This window comes from Lissotriton vulgaris, chromosome 12, assembly GCF_964263255.1.
Source record: "Lissotriton vulgaris chromosome 12, aLisVul1.2, whole genome shotgun sequence".
NCBI lineage: Eukaryota > Metazoa > Chordata > Amphibia > Caudata > Salamandridae > Lissotriton > Lissotriton vulgaris.
In genome coordinates, this window is record NC_141700.1 from 488,927,306 (window position 1) to 488,943,636 (window position 16,331).

General features: G+C 43.2%; 1 protein-coding gene across 1 annotated transcript in view; it reads left to right on the plus strand.

The window, feature by feature from the left end:
* The window catches only part of LOC147676821 (uncharacterized), a 318,542-nt gene that overhangs the window by 107,093 nt on the left and 195,118 nt on the right, over positions 1-16,331 (plus strand). The gene's annotated exons all lie outside the window — the stretch shown is intronic.

Genomic DNA, 16,331 nt, shown 5'->3' on the forward strand with positions numbered 1-16,331 from the left:
ACGCACGTATGGTAACCATATTTTAACGAATAATGTCAATGTGGTACATCACCTATTCCAACATGGCGGACATCCCGACATTCCTCTTTTCATTTACCCTTCGGGAACCAGTTTAATTGCAGCACGGCGAGTTCACACACACACACCGAAGACGTCAGCACAAATTCTTGCGACCTGCATCTTTCCCCGGTAATACCAACCACTTGGCGGTTCACCGCCCTTTCACCGTCCTTTCAAATGGTTTTCCATAAGAACCTATTGTTTACTTTTAATAGCGGTGATATAACATCACCCGGCTTGTGACATTTTTCACCCGTGCACTATCGAGCATGTAACTTAGAGTCCGACCTTTCGGAATGAATACCGGCGACATAACATTTTGACCAAAGCTCTCTAGCATGAGACCTACTCACATATCCACCCGTGCACAACCGAGCTCCCATTTTTTAACGCGCACTCCAGGTTTCACCCATGATCAGTTACCAGCCATTTAGCATTCATTTTCCATGGTTTCTTGATTTCACCTTTGACTTAGAATCACGAAAGTCACACCATTTTACAATGTTTATGCTGTTTTAAGATGGAGTTCCCACTCCTGATTGTAATACATTTGATTATTCACAGATTGTGTACGAGTCCCCTGATGAATGGGCACATGTCCCGAAATGCATTGGGACGCACTTTGACAATCGGATGATTTACTAAAGATGCATCATTGAACAAATGATTTTTTGATTTGGATCATATCCTGATGAATTAAATCTGGATTGAATTTCATTGAACAAACTACTTGATGAATTACAACAGATAGTGATTCATTACGTGTTAACATTGAATACAAGAGAGAGACAACATCTCTACAGGAGTGCCACGAAGGGCACAGTGCCGTTTGGTTCAACACTGCATTCTCATTTTTAACCATATTTTGACAACATGTAAGAAGAAGGCGTTTTTGGTGGAGGAAGCATTTTTCCCTCTCTTGTCACAATTTCCTTATCTTTTGCAAATACATTCTTTAATTTCTTAAACCATGAAGGTTTCTTCTTTTCTTCTTCATAATAGTAAGAAATTTTTTCGGTAGTTCTCTGTTTTTCAAAAGATCGCGCACTTCCCTGTTTGCTGTTCCGTAACACCAACCTATCACAGCACGTTTTACACTAGCGTACCAATTAGAAAAAGATATGTCTATTTAGTGCTTAACCAATCACTTTGCTGCTTTTCCGTGATGAACCTATCAGCTCCTACTCTGTCTTGGTCACGAGGACCAATCCCAGCGCGACACTTTTGACGTCACCAGCGCTCTAGCTTCTGCAGCGCCAACTGACCCCTCCTTTACAAGGATTTTTCAAGAAGCTGTATTTACAAGATATTTTACAAAATCAGTTAGTAACCTACAGAAAACAATACCATCTGCCTGTTTCGCTAATAAAGTGATAGAATTTTCTCAATCACTCAAATATTCTGTATATGGAGTAGACAACGCTTATCTCCACAGAATTTTAGACTCGCAGATAAAATAGCACTACCCTCTACCTTACCCTTCTATCAGGCAATAACAAACTCGTTTCTCCAGGAAAGCACATACAGAGATCTTTTTCACCTCCTTAGAGACAATCCCAGACTTTCACCAGAACGCATATTGCAATTCCATTTACACTCGTTCATACAGAAATCCCTACTCATATACACATGAACTCTGTATCTCCAGTAGGCAGCGCTTACCTCTAGCCACCACAGAATTCCTCTTTTGTTAGTAAAGTAGGCACAACTTCTTTACCCTTCTATGAAGCTCGGGTTAAGTCCTACTACTCTCCCAACAATAAGTTTTAGTCAGGATGCGCAATGATCCCTATACTTGAAGGCTAAGATTTTATAGACTGTCCTCACTATACATTTATCCTTTCATACCTAATGTCCCTAAACAGTGATATATGACAATAGCACCGCAGTATATGACAATACTACTTTTTTTTTAATAGACCAATGCACTGTGCGACTTTACTTGCCACACTTCCTCTGCCTGCAGACAGAGGCACTAGCTTCACGCAACACTTGGAAGCCTTTTCAGGACTACATATAACGTAATACAAACTCAACAGATGTTAGTCATAATTCTGTACATTAAATTCTATATAGTACGTTATACATAACCCTAGCTAATTTTCTTAGCAACCACCACTCGGCTACCAAGAAATAACTGCTACAGCGGGACTCCAAAAATAATTTCTAAATCAGCATCGCCATTTCCCTGAAACCTCCGAACACGCATTCATTCACCAGTGGGGCCCATAACACTGCACACTTTCTCTGTTCATTTAACTCGACTTCAGGGATTGGTGAAACACAAAGGAGTAATGATGTAACATTGGTGGAGTGTCTAAACCTATTTAACTAGTTCTTATTTATACCTATAGTTCAAACGATTTACCATGGTCTTAACAAACATGCATTTTATTCAGACACACCACCATAGTGGCAGTAGATCTGCTAGAAAGGAAAATAGGCGTAGGAAAAATTACAAGACCAGCTTTTAATCTTCCATTTTCCTAATTTTTAATAAAGCAAACTTTTAGTATGTCTGACATTAAGGCATTTAATTAATTTTTTATTCAGTAAAAATCTTAAACTTTATTTCAGAATGATCATTTTATTTTAGAGCTCGGAAATAGACATTTTATTCAGAATTAAGTAAAGTTTAGCAAAGAACAGCTAGTTCCAAATTCATTCTCTCCTAACATCCCTAACTAACACCCTCATCTAATCCTTCAGTCCTGCAAAGAAAACAAGAAATAGAACAAAGATTCTTACATCCAGGAAATCGATCTGCAATCCGACAGCACTTCGAGATGAGATCGAAAGGAGCGACTCCCTCTAAGCAAAATCAGGGGTTTTTATACACTAATTTCCTAACTTAATCTATCTAAAAAGTATCTAACATCGCCAACTCGGGTTCTGATTGGACAAATTTGGGGTAGATGAGCATTTCCTCATCATTACAGCATTGTGTTCATGGTGAATCAGCAAATTAATAAAGAGGCTTTGTTTTAAACAGTCTCTGGCCTAGTCACATCCTCGACTTGTCACTTCATCACTTTTTCTCACATTCAGAACACTCGAATGTCCATGTTTGGCAATCATCCTGATTTCCAGGGCATTGTAGCCTTGAACTTCCATCCGAGCACAGGCAGTTCACTCTCACTTGCAGGCTTTGGGCGCGCCTGCGCAGTCCAGCATTTGCTAGCAGTTCACCAGAGCATCCATGTTTTCACTAGGCCTCAGAGCCCACTTTTAGAACTAGCATAGAAACAAACACAAATTCATGTTAAATATGGAACTAAAGCCCTTCTGTTTACCTCCCACCATACTAACGTTTCCCCATTAATTATTACCTAGGAGGTGAGCCACATAAATGCGTTCCATACTTACATATCCAACGATTTTCTAACACAAAAACGTGTACAATAAGCTCATCCATGCTGCGTTTGTTTATATTTAAGCCGTGCATTAGTTCATATCACAATAACAATACAAATTAGTTAATTATATTACTTCCTGTAGGCAAAATTAGTATTCCCACGTGTATATCTGTGTGCATTTTTATACTATGGTTGATTATTTCACCACAACACATTATTAATAAATGTTAACGTTATGGAACATAGATTTCACGAGAGGTACACAAAAGTTTGTTTTGCCACCTCGCTCCATCAGATTCATACCCTTACACACAGCCTCCCACTTTCATTCACGACAACCGTTTTGAGGCACTCTCAGGCCTCACTGACATTGGTTGACTACACATTCATTGTAGACAGGTTGAGATGAAAGGAGGACTGGGACAGCATTGCAATCACCTAGGGTGTGACTCTGATGAAGATGAGTCTGGAAGTAAAGGAAGCGAATACTCAGTTGGTGTAACACAATATCTACTCATTAATATTAGTAAGGGTCCAGACAACCAGGAGGACAGGATCTTACTTTTTGATGACATCCTTGTAAACGAGCCCTTAATTGAAGGGCTCAGGCTATTAGCTGATGATATATTGCCCATTCCAAAGAACTCTGCTGAGGATCCATCAAATCAGGGACTCACTACACTTCCCTTTAAAGTTATTTCCTGGAACATCGCAGGAATCTTCCCTAACCTTACGAACGAAGTATGGCTAGATTATATCAAAGGGTTTGACATCATCTGTCTCCAAGAAAAATGGTCTAGAGATGACATTGTTCTAGATAGTTATCGTTCTTTTACAGTACCCACAATACCCTCCTCAGCAGGAAGATCCAAAGGAAGGATCATGCTGCTAATTTCAGTGAAATATGGAACTTTAAAAGCCTCCTGTATAAGCCTGGTACCAATTGATTATGTTATCTGGCACTGTGGTTTAATACTGAATGCATAAATACCCTAAAGAATCTTAAAAGGGCACTTCATGCTATATCTAGAGACAAAACATTTAATTAAAAGTGCAAGTCAAACTTACAAAATTACTTTTGGGAAAAGAAATGAAGAATTGAGGAGACAGACATGGGAAGACTTGGAGAGAGCAAGCTTCCTCTAAGACGCTAAAAGCTTTTGGAATATTATTAACCAACCTCACTGAAGAAGTAACAGAGATGGGCTCATTGATCCTGGGGGATGCCTGGGAAGGCCATTTTACTTCCATATTTAACCCGCAGTTCAAGCAGCTAAAGGAGAACACAGGGGATTTTCCTGTACACCTAATTGCAGCCTCCCACTTAAGTTCTTCCATCACAATGTCTGAGGTTGAGGAGGCGTTAGCGCATGGAATTCGTCTGAAAACCCCTGGTCCTGATGGGGTTCCACTTGATTTGTTTAAAAAGAATCCTAACCTGTTTTGCACCCCTATTGACAAATGTTTTTAAGACAGCAGTTCTTGGTCTTGTGCCAGCAACCAGGAAGAAGGCTTTCGGGGTCCTCGTTTTAAAAAAAGGCAACAGGAGTGACCTGGCGTGTTATAGACCAATTTCTCTTATTGATGTCACAGCAAAAGTCCTGGGGAGGGTCCTCTTTGCCCGAATAGAGCAATGGGCGTCCAATACGGGTATCATGTTGAATTTACAATAGGGTTTTAGGAGGGGATTGGGCAATACCGAGCAATGTCTCAACTTGTACCTAATTGTTAACAAGTACATGAAGGCTAGCAAGGGCTCTATTCACCTGACCTTCATGGACTTGTCCAGTGCTTTTGACACTGTTAATCAGGATAAATTGTGGGACATGAGGTGAAAAATGGGTGCAGAAGGAGCACTGATATCCCTCCTTTGAAGGTTACATTCTAATATTTCAGTTGTTATAAGATATAGCTCCCATGGTGAAAATACCAAACCAATCATGTCCACAGAAGGTGTTAAGCAAGGCAGCATTTTGGCCCCTTTTCTCTTTTTAATCTGCACAACAGGTTAGAGGCTTATTTATTAGGCAAGGAGAATAATTTTCCTCGAATTGGTAGTAATCCTGTCCCACTATTATCATATGCAGACAACACAGTGCTAATGGCATTGACAACAAATAGCCTCCAAAAATCACTTAAAGCTTTTACTGAATTTATGTTGTTGCTTGACTTAAAAGTTAATTTTATAACATTTTATATAATGGTGTGTGGCCGCAAATCGACAAAAAACAGGAATTTTGCTGTAAGGCGAAAAAGATTGGAAAAGCTGAATAATTTCCTTTATCTGGGGAACTTATTTAATAATAAGATGAACTGGGGACCACTTATCACAGCAAGGGTGCATCACACAAACAGGGCTGTGGAGGGGCTATTTCACTTCGCATACAAATTAGGTCACAAGCCGGTGAGAGAGTTAATTACCCTTTACATAGCTAAATGTTTGTCTGTTGCAACATATGGGGCAGGGATGCCGGGACACCACAAAAGTTGTCAATTAGAAGTTCTGGAAAATACATTTATAAAAAGACTACTGATGATCCTGATTAGAGCCCCCACTAGCTTCTGAATTGGGGTTAGAGTTTATAGAGGACCGTATAGATTGTGCCCCTTTGCTCTTATGGGCAAAAATGTGGCTGACTGATGGACTGAGGTTCTCGAGGGAAGTAGTCAAAGATTGTATTAGTCTGGATAATGCCCTAACGATTCCATTGATTTCTTTGATTTGTGAGAGATGAATTTCTAGAGATAGGACTGGGGCACTTTTATTACAATCCAGAAAGCATTCCCACGTATGCAAAAGTCATTATCAAAGAGGCACACCACTGTAAGGGAGCCATGTGCTATTTGTAACAGGAGGCGATGGGTCCTTCATATTCCTTTCCTGTGCTACAGCAGTACAATTTAACTTGTACCACTAATGCTCAGGCCAGATTTCTTTTAACTAGCTTTCGTTTATGTACCTTACACTTTCTATTCTCATTGCTGTGCCAAACAGGGTGGATCTCATGCCCTTCCTATGGGACAATTCTGCCAGCCAGAGCACTATGCAATTTATTCTATTGTGCACTTTATATAAAGAGGCGAGGAGTACATTTTTAGCCCCATTGTTATTGAAGATTCGCCAATGTACATATATTGATTGTTTTAATTATTTGCACACATTGCCAACCCCTGTTATTTGTTCTGCGGCGTCTAATTATATCAAAGTGTCAATGGCTATTAGAAAGCTCTATCAGTTTTAGATGCAAAAGAAACAATTGAGGAATGGAATGCTAGACAATGCAAACATTTACCTCCAGTCACAAAAATCCGGATTTAATCCATCATTCTTTTACTCACCATGCCACCCTAGTTTGGACCCAGCCACATGCAAATCAGCCTTGATCCTGTTCCTTGTGGGAACAGTTCAGCCCAAACTGCCAAACCAGGTCCTCCTTGGAACGGAAACAAGCATCCTGGGACCAGTTTCAGGGCATCACCCTTCATCAGCCAAGCTAGCTTAAATCCAGTGGTGTAGTGAGCACGGGACACACGTCTGGGGATACCCTTCCCACTTAGGGCGACATATGCAAAAGAAACAATTGATGAACAGAATGCTTGACAATACAAACATTCACCCCCAATCACAAGGATCTGGATTTAATCCATCACTCTTTTGCTCACCAGTTTGGACCCAGCCATATACAAATCAGTCTTGACCCTGTTCCTTGTGGGAACAGTCCAGCCCAAACTGCCATGCCAGGTCCTCCATGGACCAGAAAGAAGCATCTTTGCATATGGCCAGGTCTAAACATGGGTGGCATGGTGAGCAAAAGAATGCTGGAGTTACCCATATCTCTTGACAGGGGGTGAATGTTTTGATTTGTTCTGCATTCGGTCCATCAATTGGGTGTCTTTTGCTATGAGTTTTAGAGGCTGTACAAGAATGATGCAATTTTCAGTTTAGTTACATTTTATATTGCTGGAATTTGGCCTAATCTATGGAATTGCATGCCATACTAAATGTTGTATTCTCAGTATAGAGTCTTTTTTTAATGCAGAATCTCATGAATTGTCTTTCCTTCTCATTTTTATCTCTTCCATTGTGACTGTTTTAAAAAGAATTAAAACTGTAAAGGAATGTCATTTCAGATGTCCTCAGTGATGCCACTGACCACGTCATGAATGATGTAATATGTGACGTCATCAACAGTGCATTGCGGGGCGCAAGCTATAGTTAGCTCAACTAACTATAACGGCCAAATTTCTCTGGTTGTGTACGAGTGGAATGTCCAACTAACTATAATGTCCCTGAAACCTGTTTTTTTCAGTGAATTTCTAAGGTTTTTTAAATGCTAATTTCTAACTATAATGTCCCTGAAACCTATGGTTTTTTCAGTGAATTTCAAAGTTTTTTAAATGCAAATTTCTAACTATAACGTCCCTGAAATCTATGTTTTTTTCAGGGAATTTCTAAGGTTTTTTAAATGCTAATTTCTAACTATGCCTATAGAGGTAGGACATGTGCAGAACGAGGAAGAAAGGTGCAGAAAGAAGCAAGAGAAATGCAGAAAGAGGCAACAGAAGTCCAGAAAGAGGAAGAAAGGTGCAGAAAGAAGCAAGTGATAGGCAGAAAGAACCAACAGAGGTGCAGAAAGAGGCAATGACACAAAGTGATCCAGTGCCCTGGGCCCCCCCAACTTTTTGCTGACTGTTACTAGTGGTAACTGACTCTGACTGACCCAAAGCTCTGCCTTACCAGGCCCGGAGCCAGTGCTATGCTGAAAGACACTTAGAATACAGTGAAAACACCTACATAAACTAGGGTACACTACGGGTAAGGCCCTAGTACATAATAGGGCAGGCGGATTAAAACTACCTCTAAATCCCTAGCATATAATAGGGCATGGCAGTTTAGAAGCCAGCAGCCCTTTTCTTCACTTGCATGTGTGCACAGCTAAGCCTGAGGTCAGTTTAAAAGTAGCCCTGTGTGTGCAGAAAGAGGCAAGAGTGGTACAGAAAGAAGCAAGATAGGTGCAGAAAGAAGCAAGGGAAGAACAGAAAAAAGCAACAGAGGTGCAAAAAGAGGCAAGAGAAGTTCCGAAAGAGGCAGTAGAGGTGCACAAACAGGCAGAAGAGGAGCAGAAAGAGGGATCAGGCATGCAGAAAGAGATAATATTTCTGCAGAAAGAAGCAAGAGGGGTGTACAAATTTACAAGAGAGGTGCAGAAAGAAGCAAGAGCAGAGCAGTAAGAAACAACAGAGGTGCAGAAGGAGGCAAGAGGGGTACAGAAAGAGTCAAAAGAAGAGCATAAACAAGCAAAAGTGATGTGGAAAGAGGCTAGAGGGGTGCAGAAAGAGGCAAGAGAGGTGCAGAAAGAGGCAAGAGAGGTGCACAAAGAAGGAACAAGGGTGAAGAAAGAGGCAAAGTGGGGTACAGAAAAAAGCGTGAGAGGTGTAGAAAGAAGCAAGAGAAATGCAGAAAGAAGCAAGAGCAGTGCAGAGAGAGGCAAGAGGGTGCAGCTAGAGGCAAGAGAAGTATAGAAAGAAGCAAAAGAGGTGCAGCAAAAGGGGTGCAGAAAGAGGCAAGAGCAGTGCAGAAAGAACCAAGATGCATGCAGGTAAGAGAGAAGAAGGGTACATTAAGAGCACAAGGGGTGCAGAAAAAAGCAAGAGAGGTGTAGAACAAAGCAAAAGAAGTGCACAAAGAAGCAAAAGAGGTACAAAAAGAGGCAAGACGGGTGCAGAAAGAGGCAAGTGAAGTACAGAAGGAAGCAACAGAGGTGAAGAAAAAGGCAAGACAAGTGTAGAAAAAGGGAAGAGAGTTGCAGAAACAGGCAAAAGAGGTGTACAAAGAGGGAATAGGGGTGCACACAGAGGCAAGAGAGGTAGAGAAAGAACCAGAAGGGGTGCAGAAAGAGGCGAGAGAGGTACAGAAATGTGCAAGAGAGTAGCAGATAGAAGCAATAGCAGTGCAGAAAGAACAAACAGAGGTGCAGAAAGAGGTAAGCGGGATGCAGAAAGAGCGAAGAGAAGTGCAGACAAAAGCAAAAAAAGTACAGAAAGAAGCAACAGAGGTGCAGAAAGAGGTAAGAGAAGCTCGTAAAGAGGCAGCAGAGGTGCAGAAAGAGGGAGCAGGGATGCAGAAAGAGAGAAGATTGGTGCAGAAAGAGGCCAGGGACTGCAGAAATTTACAAGAGAGGTGCAGAAAGAAGAATGAGCAGTGTAGTAAGAAACAACAGAGGTGCAGAAGGAGGCAAGAGGGTTACAGAAAGAAGCAAAAGAAGAGCAGAAACAAGCAAAAGAGATGCGTAAAGAGGCTAGCGGGTACAGAAAGAGGCAAGAAAGGTGCAGAATCAGGCAAGAGAGGTGCACAAAGAGGGAAGAAGGGTGCAGAAAGAAGCAAGTGGGTTGCAGAAAAAAACAAGAGAGCTGTAGAAAGAAACTAGAGAAGTACAGAAGGAAACAACAGGTGGAGAAAGAAGCAAGAGCAGTGCAGAAAGAGGCAAGAGGGGTAAAACAAGAGGCAACAGAAGTGCAGAAAGAGAGGAGCAGAAAGAAGCAAAAGGGGTGCTGTAAGAGGCAAGAACAGTGCAGAAAGAACCAAGAGATGTGCAGGAAAAGGGACGATGGGTGCAGTAAGAGGCAATAGGGGTGCAGAAGAGGCAAGAGAAGTGCAGAAGAAAGCAACAGAGGTGCAGAAAAAAACAAGAGAAGTACAGAAAGAGGCAAGAGAATTGGTGAAAGAAGCAACAGGGGTGTAGAAAGAAGCAAGAGAAGTGCAAAAAGGGGCAAGTGAGGTACAGAAAGAGGCAAGAGAGGTTCAGAAAATGACAAGAGAACTGCAGAAAGAGGCAAGTTAGGTGCAAAAGGAGGTATGTAAACTGCAGAAAGAGGCAAGGGAGTTGCAGAAACAGGCAAAAGGGATGTTGCAGAAACAGGCAAAAGGGATGTCAGAAAGACGGAACAGGTGTGCAGACAGAGGCAAGATAGGTGCAGATAGAGGGAAGAGGGGTACAGAAAGAGGTAAAAGGGATGCAGAAATGTGCAACAGAAGTACATAAAGAAGTGAGAGCAGTACAGAAAGAACCAACAGAGGTGCAGAAAGAGGCAAGAGAGGTACAGAAAGAGGCATGAAAAGTGCAGAAAGAAGCAACAGTGGTGCTGAAAGAGGTCAAGAAGGGTGCAGAAAGGCAAGGCAAGTGTAGAGAGAAGCAACAGAGGTGCTGAAAGAGGTCAAGAGGGGTGCAGAAAGAGGCAAGACAAGTGTAGAGAGAAGCAACAAAGGTACAGAAAGAGCCAAGAGAGGTGCAGAAAGAGGCAAGAAAGATGCACAGAGAGGCAAAAGGGATACAGAAAGAAGCAAGACAGGTGCAGAAAGAGGCATGAAAAGTGCAGAAAGAAGCAACAGAGGTGCCGAACGAGGTCACGAGGGGTGGAGAAAGAGGCAAGGCAAGTGTAGAAAGAAGCAACAGAGGTGCAGAAAGAGGCACGAAGGGTGTAGAAACAGGCAAGAAAGGTGCAAAAAGAAGGAACAGGGGTGCATACAGCGCTAAGAGGGATACATGCATTTGTGAGAGAGTTGCATAAGAAGCAAGAGCATGGCAGAAAGAAGCAAGAGAAGTGCAGAAATAAGCAAGAGAGGTGGAAAAGTAGGGAAAAGGGATGCAGAAAGAGACAAGAGGGATGCAGAAATTTGCAAAAGAGGCAAAAGAGGTGCAGAAAGAGGAAAGAGGTGTGCAGAAAGAGGCAAGGGGTGTAGAAAGAAGCAAGTAAAGTGCAGAAAGAGGCAACAGAGGTGCAGAAAGAGGCAAGTGAATTGCTGAAAAAAGCAACAGAGGTGTAGAAAGAAGCAAGAGAAGTGCAGAAAGAGGCAAGTGAGGTACAGAAAGAGATAAAAGGGAAACGGAAAGAGGCAAGAGGGATGCAGAAATTTGCAACTGAATTGCAGAAAGATGCACGAGCAGTACACAAAGAACCATCAGAGGTGCAGAAAGTGGCAAGAGGGGTACAGAAAGAGGCAAGAAAAGTGCAAAAAGAAGCAAGGGGTGTAGAAAGAGGCAGGAGAGGTGTACAAAGAGGCAAGAGGGCTACAGAAAGGGGCAGGAGGGGTACCAAAATAAGGAAGGTAAGTACAGAAAGAAGCAACAGAGGTACAGAAACATGAAGGACATGTGCAGAAAGAGGGAACAGGTGTGCAGAAAGAGGCAAGAGAGGTGCAGAAAGAGGAAAGAGTTATACAGAAAGAGGCAAGAGAAGTACATAAAGAGGCAAGAGAGATACAGAAAGAGGCAACGGAGGTGCAGAAAGATGCAAGAGAATTGCAGAAACAGGCAAAAGGGGTGCAGAAAGAAAACACAGGTGTGCAGACAGAGGCAATGGAGGTACAGAAAGAGGTAAGAGAGATACAGAAGGAGGCAGGAGGGATGCGAAAATTTGCAACGGAGGTGCAGAAAGACGCAAGAGCAGTGCACAAAGAACCAACAGGGGTACAGAAAGAGGCACGAGGGGTACAAAAAGAGGCAAGAAAAGTACAAAAAGAAGCAAGAGGGTTGCAGAAAGAGATAGGAGAGGTGCACAAAGAGGCAAGAGGGTTACAGAAAGAGGCAGGAGGGGTGCCGAAAAAAGGAAGAGAAGTGCAGAAAGAAGCAACAGAGGTGCTGAAAGAGGCACGAAGGGTGCATTAAGAGGCAAGAGAAGTGCAGAAAGAAGCAACAGGTACAGAAAGAGGCAAGAGGGGTACATAAACAGGCAGCAAAGGTGCAGAAAGAGGGAACAGGGGTGCAGAAAGAGGCAAGAGAGGTACAGAAATAAGAAAGAGGGGAGCAGTAAGAGGCAAAAGAAGTGCAGAAAGAGGCCAAATAAGTGCAGAAACAAACAACAGAGGTGCAGAAGGATGCAAGATAACTGCAGAAAGAGACAAGAAAGTTGCAGAATCAGACAAAAGAGGTGCAGAAAGAGGGAACAGGGGTGCAGACAGAGGCAAAAGAGGTGCAGAAAGTGGGAAGAGGGGTGCAGAAATTTGCAAGAGAGGTGGAAAAAGAAGCATGAGCAGTGCAAAAGAACCAACAGGAGTGCAGAAAGGGGCAAGAGGGGTGCAGAAAGAGGCAAGAGAGGTACAGAAAGAGGCATGAAAAATGCAGAAAGAAGCAACAGTGGTGCTGAAAGAGGTCAAGAGGGGTGCAGAAAGGCAAGGCAAGTGCAGAGAGAAGCAACAAAGGTACAGAAAGAGGCAAGAGAGGTGCAGAAAGAGTCAAGAAAGATGCACAGAGAGGCAAAAGGGATACAGAAAGAATCAAGACAGGTGCAGAAAGAGGCATGAAAAGTGCAGAAAGAAGCAACAGAGGTGCTGAACGAGGTCACGAGGGGTGAAGAAAGAGGCAAGGCAAGTGTAGAAAGAAGCAACAGAGGTGCAGAAAGAGGCACGAAGGGTATAGAAACAGGCAAGAAAAGTGCAAAAAGAAGGAACAGGGGTGCATACAGCGCCAAGAGGGATACATACATTTGTGAGAGAGTTGCATAAGAAGCAAGAGCATTGCAGAAAGAAGCAAGAGAAGTGCAGAAATAAGCAAGAGAGGTGGAAAAGTAGGGAAAAGTGGTGCAAAAAGAGGCAAGAGGGATGCAGAAATTTTCAAAAGAGGTGCAGAAAGAGGCAAAAGAGGTGCAGAAAGAGGCAAGGGGTGTGCAGAAAGAGGCAAGGGGTGTAGAAAGAAGCAAGTGAAGTGCAGAAAGAGGCAACAGAGGTGCAGAAAGAGACAAGCGAATTGCTGAAAAAAGCAACAGAGGTGTAGAAAGAAGCAAGCGAAGTGTAGAAAGAAGCAAGTGAGGTACAGAAAGAGGCATGAAAAGTATAGAAAGAAGCAACAGAGGTGCTGAACGAGGTCACGAGGGGTGAAGAAAGAGGCAAGGCAAGTGTAGAAAGAAGCAACAGAGATGCAGAAAGAGGCACGAAGGGTGTAGAAACAGGCAAGAAAGGTGCAAAAAGAAGGACCAGGGGTGCATACAGCGCTAAGAGGGATACATACATTTGTGAGAGAGTTGCATAAGAAGCATGAGCAGTGCAGAAAGAAGCAAGAGAAGTGCAGAAATAAGCAAGAGAGGTGGAAAAGTAGGGAAAAGGGGTGCAGAAAGAGACAAGAGGGATGCAGAAATTTGCGAAAGAGTCAAAAGAGGTGCAGAAAGAGAAAAGAGGTGTGCAGAAAGAGGCAAGGGGTGTAGAAAGAAACAAGTGAAGTGCAGAAAGAGGCAAGAGAGGTACAGAAAGAGGCATGAAAAATGCAGAAAGAAGCAACAGTGGTGCTGAAAGAGGTCAAGAGGGGTGCAGAAAGGCAAGGCAAGTGCAGAGAGAAGCAACAAAGGTACAGAAAGAGGCAAGAGAGGTGCAGAAAGAGTCAAGAAAGATGCACAGAGAGGCAAAAGGGATACAGAAAGAATCAAGACAGGTGCAGAAAGAGGCATGAAAAGTGCAGAAAGAAGCAACAGAGGTGCTGAACGAGGTCACGAGGGGTGAAGAAAGAGGCAAGGCAAGTGTAGAAAGAAGCAACAGAGGTGCAGAAAGAGGCACGAAGGGTATAGAAACAGGCAAGAAAAGTGCAAAAAGAAGGAACAGGGGTGCATACAGCGCCAAGAGGGATACATACATTTGTGAGAGAGTTGCATAAGAAGCAAGAGCATTGCAGAAAGAAGCAAGAGAAGTGCAGAAATAAGCAAGAGAGGTGGAAAAGTAGGGAAAAGTGGTGCAAAAAGAGGCAAGAGGGATGCAGAAATTTTCAAAAGAGGTGCAGAAAGAGGCAAAAGAGGTGCAGAAAGAGGCAAGGGGTGTGCAGAAAGAGGCAAGGGGTGTAGAAAGAAGCAAGTGAAGTGCAGAAAGAGGCAACAGAGGTGCAGAAAGAGACAAGCGAATTGCTGAAAAAAGCAACAGAGGTGTAGAAAGAAGCAAGCGAAGTGTAGAAAGAAGCAAGTGAGGTACAGAAAGAGGCATGAAAAGTATAGAAAGAAGCAACAGAGGTGCTGAACGAGGTCACGAGGGGTGAAGAAAGAGGCAAGGCAAGTGTAGAAAGAAGCAACAGAGATGCAGAAAGAGGCACGAAGGGTGTAGAAACAGGCAAGAAAGGTGCAAAAAGAAGGACCAGGGGTGCATACAGCGCTAAGAGGGATACATACATTTGTGAGAGAGTTGCATAAGAAGCATGAGCAGTGCAGAAAGAAGCAAGAGAAGTGCAGAAATAAGCAAGAGAGGTGGAAAAGTAGGGAAAAGGGGTGCAGAAAGAGACAAGAGGGATGCAGAAATTTGCGAAAGAGTCAAAAGAGGTGCAGAAAGAGAAAAGAGGTGTGCAGAAAGAGGCAAGGGGTGTAGAAAGAAACAAGTGAAGTGCAGAAAGAGGCAACAGAGGTACAGAAAGAGGCAAGTGAATTGCTGAAAAAAGCAACAGAGGTGTAGAAAGAAGCAAGAGAAGTGCAGAAAGAGGCAAGTGAGGTACAGAAAGAGATAAAAGGGGTACGGAAAGAGGCAAGAGGGATGCAGAAATTTGCAACTGAGGTGCAGAAAGATGCACAAGCAGTACACAAAGAACCAACAGAGGTGCAGAAAGAGGCAAGAGGGGTACAGAAAGAGGCAAGAAAAGTGCAAAAAGAAGCAACGGGTGTAGAAAGAGGTAGGAGAGGTGCACAAAGAGGCAAGAGGGGTACAGAAAGGGGCAGGAGGGGTGCCAAAATAAGGAAGGTAAGTACAGAAAGAAGCAACAGAGGTACAGAAACATGAAGGACATGTGCAGAAAGAGGGAACAGGTGTGCAGAAAGAGGCAAGAGAGTTGCAGAAAGAGGAAAGAGTTATACAGAAAGAGGCAAGAGAAGGACATAAAGAGGCAAGAGAGGTGCAGAAAGAGGCAACAGAGGTGCAGAAAGATGCAATAGAGGTGCATAAACAAGCAGGAGAAATGCAAAAAGAGGTAAGAGAATTGCTGAAAGAAGCAACAGGTGTAGAAAGAAGCAAGAGAAGTGCAGAAATAGGCAAGTGGGGTGCAGAAAGAGGCAAGGGAACTACAGAAAATAACACGAGAACTGCAGAAAGAGGCATGTGAGGTGCAGAAGAAAGCAGGGGAACTGCAGAAAGAGGCAAGAGAGTTGCAAAAACAGGCAAAAGGGGTGCAGAAAGAAAAAACAGGTGTGCAGACAGAGACAATCGAGGTACAGAAAGAGGTAAGAGAGATACAGAAGGAGGCAAGAGGGATGCAGAAATTTGCAACGGAGGTGCAGAAAGAAGCAAGAGCAGTGCACAAAGAACCAACAGGGGTACAGAAAGAGGCGCGAGGGGTACAGAAAGAGGCAAGAAAAGTACAAAAAGAAGCAAGAGGGGTGCAGAAAGAGATAGGAGAGGTGCACAAAGAAGCAAGAGGGGTACAGAAAGAGGCAGGAGGGGTTCCAAAAAAAGGAAGAGAAGTGCAGAAAGAAGCAACAGAGGTGCTGAAAGAGGCACAAAGGGTGCATAAAAAGGCAAGAGAAGTGCAGAAAGAAGCAACAGGTACAGAAAGAGGCAAGAGGGGTACATAAACAGGCAGCAAAGGTGCAGAAAGAGGGAACAGGGGTGAAGAAATAGGCCAGAGAGGTACAGAAAGAGGAAAGAGGGGAGCAGACAGAGGCAAAATAAGTGCGGAAAGAGGCCAAATAAGTGCAGAAACAAACTACAGAGGTGCAGAAGGAGGCAAGATAACTGCAGGAAGAAGCAAGAAAGTTGCAGAATCAGACAAAAGAGGTGCTGAAAGAGGGAACAGGGGTGCAGACAGAGGCAAAAGAGGTTCAGAAAGGGGGAAGAGGGGTGCAGAAATCTGCAAGAGAGGTGGAAAAAGAAGAATGAGCAGTGCAAAAGAACCAACAGGTGTGCAGAAAGAGGCAAGAGGGGTGCAGAAAGAGGCAAGAGAATTGCAGAAAGAAGGAACA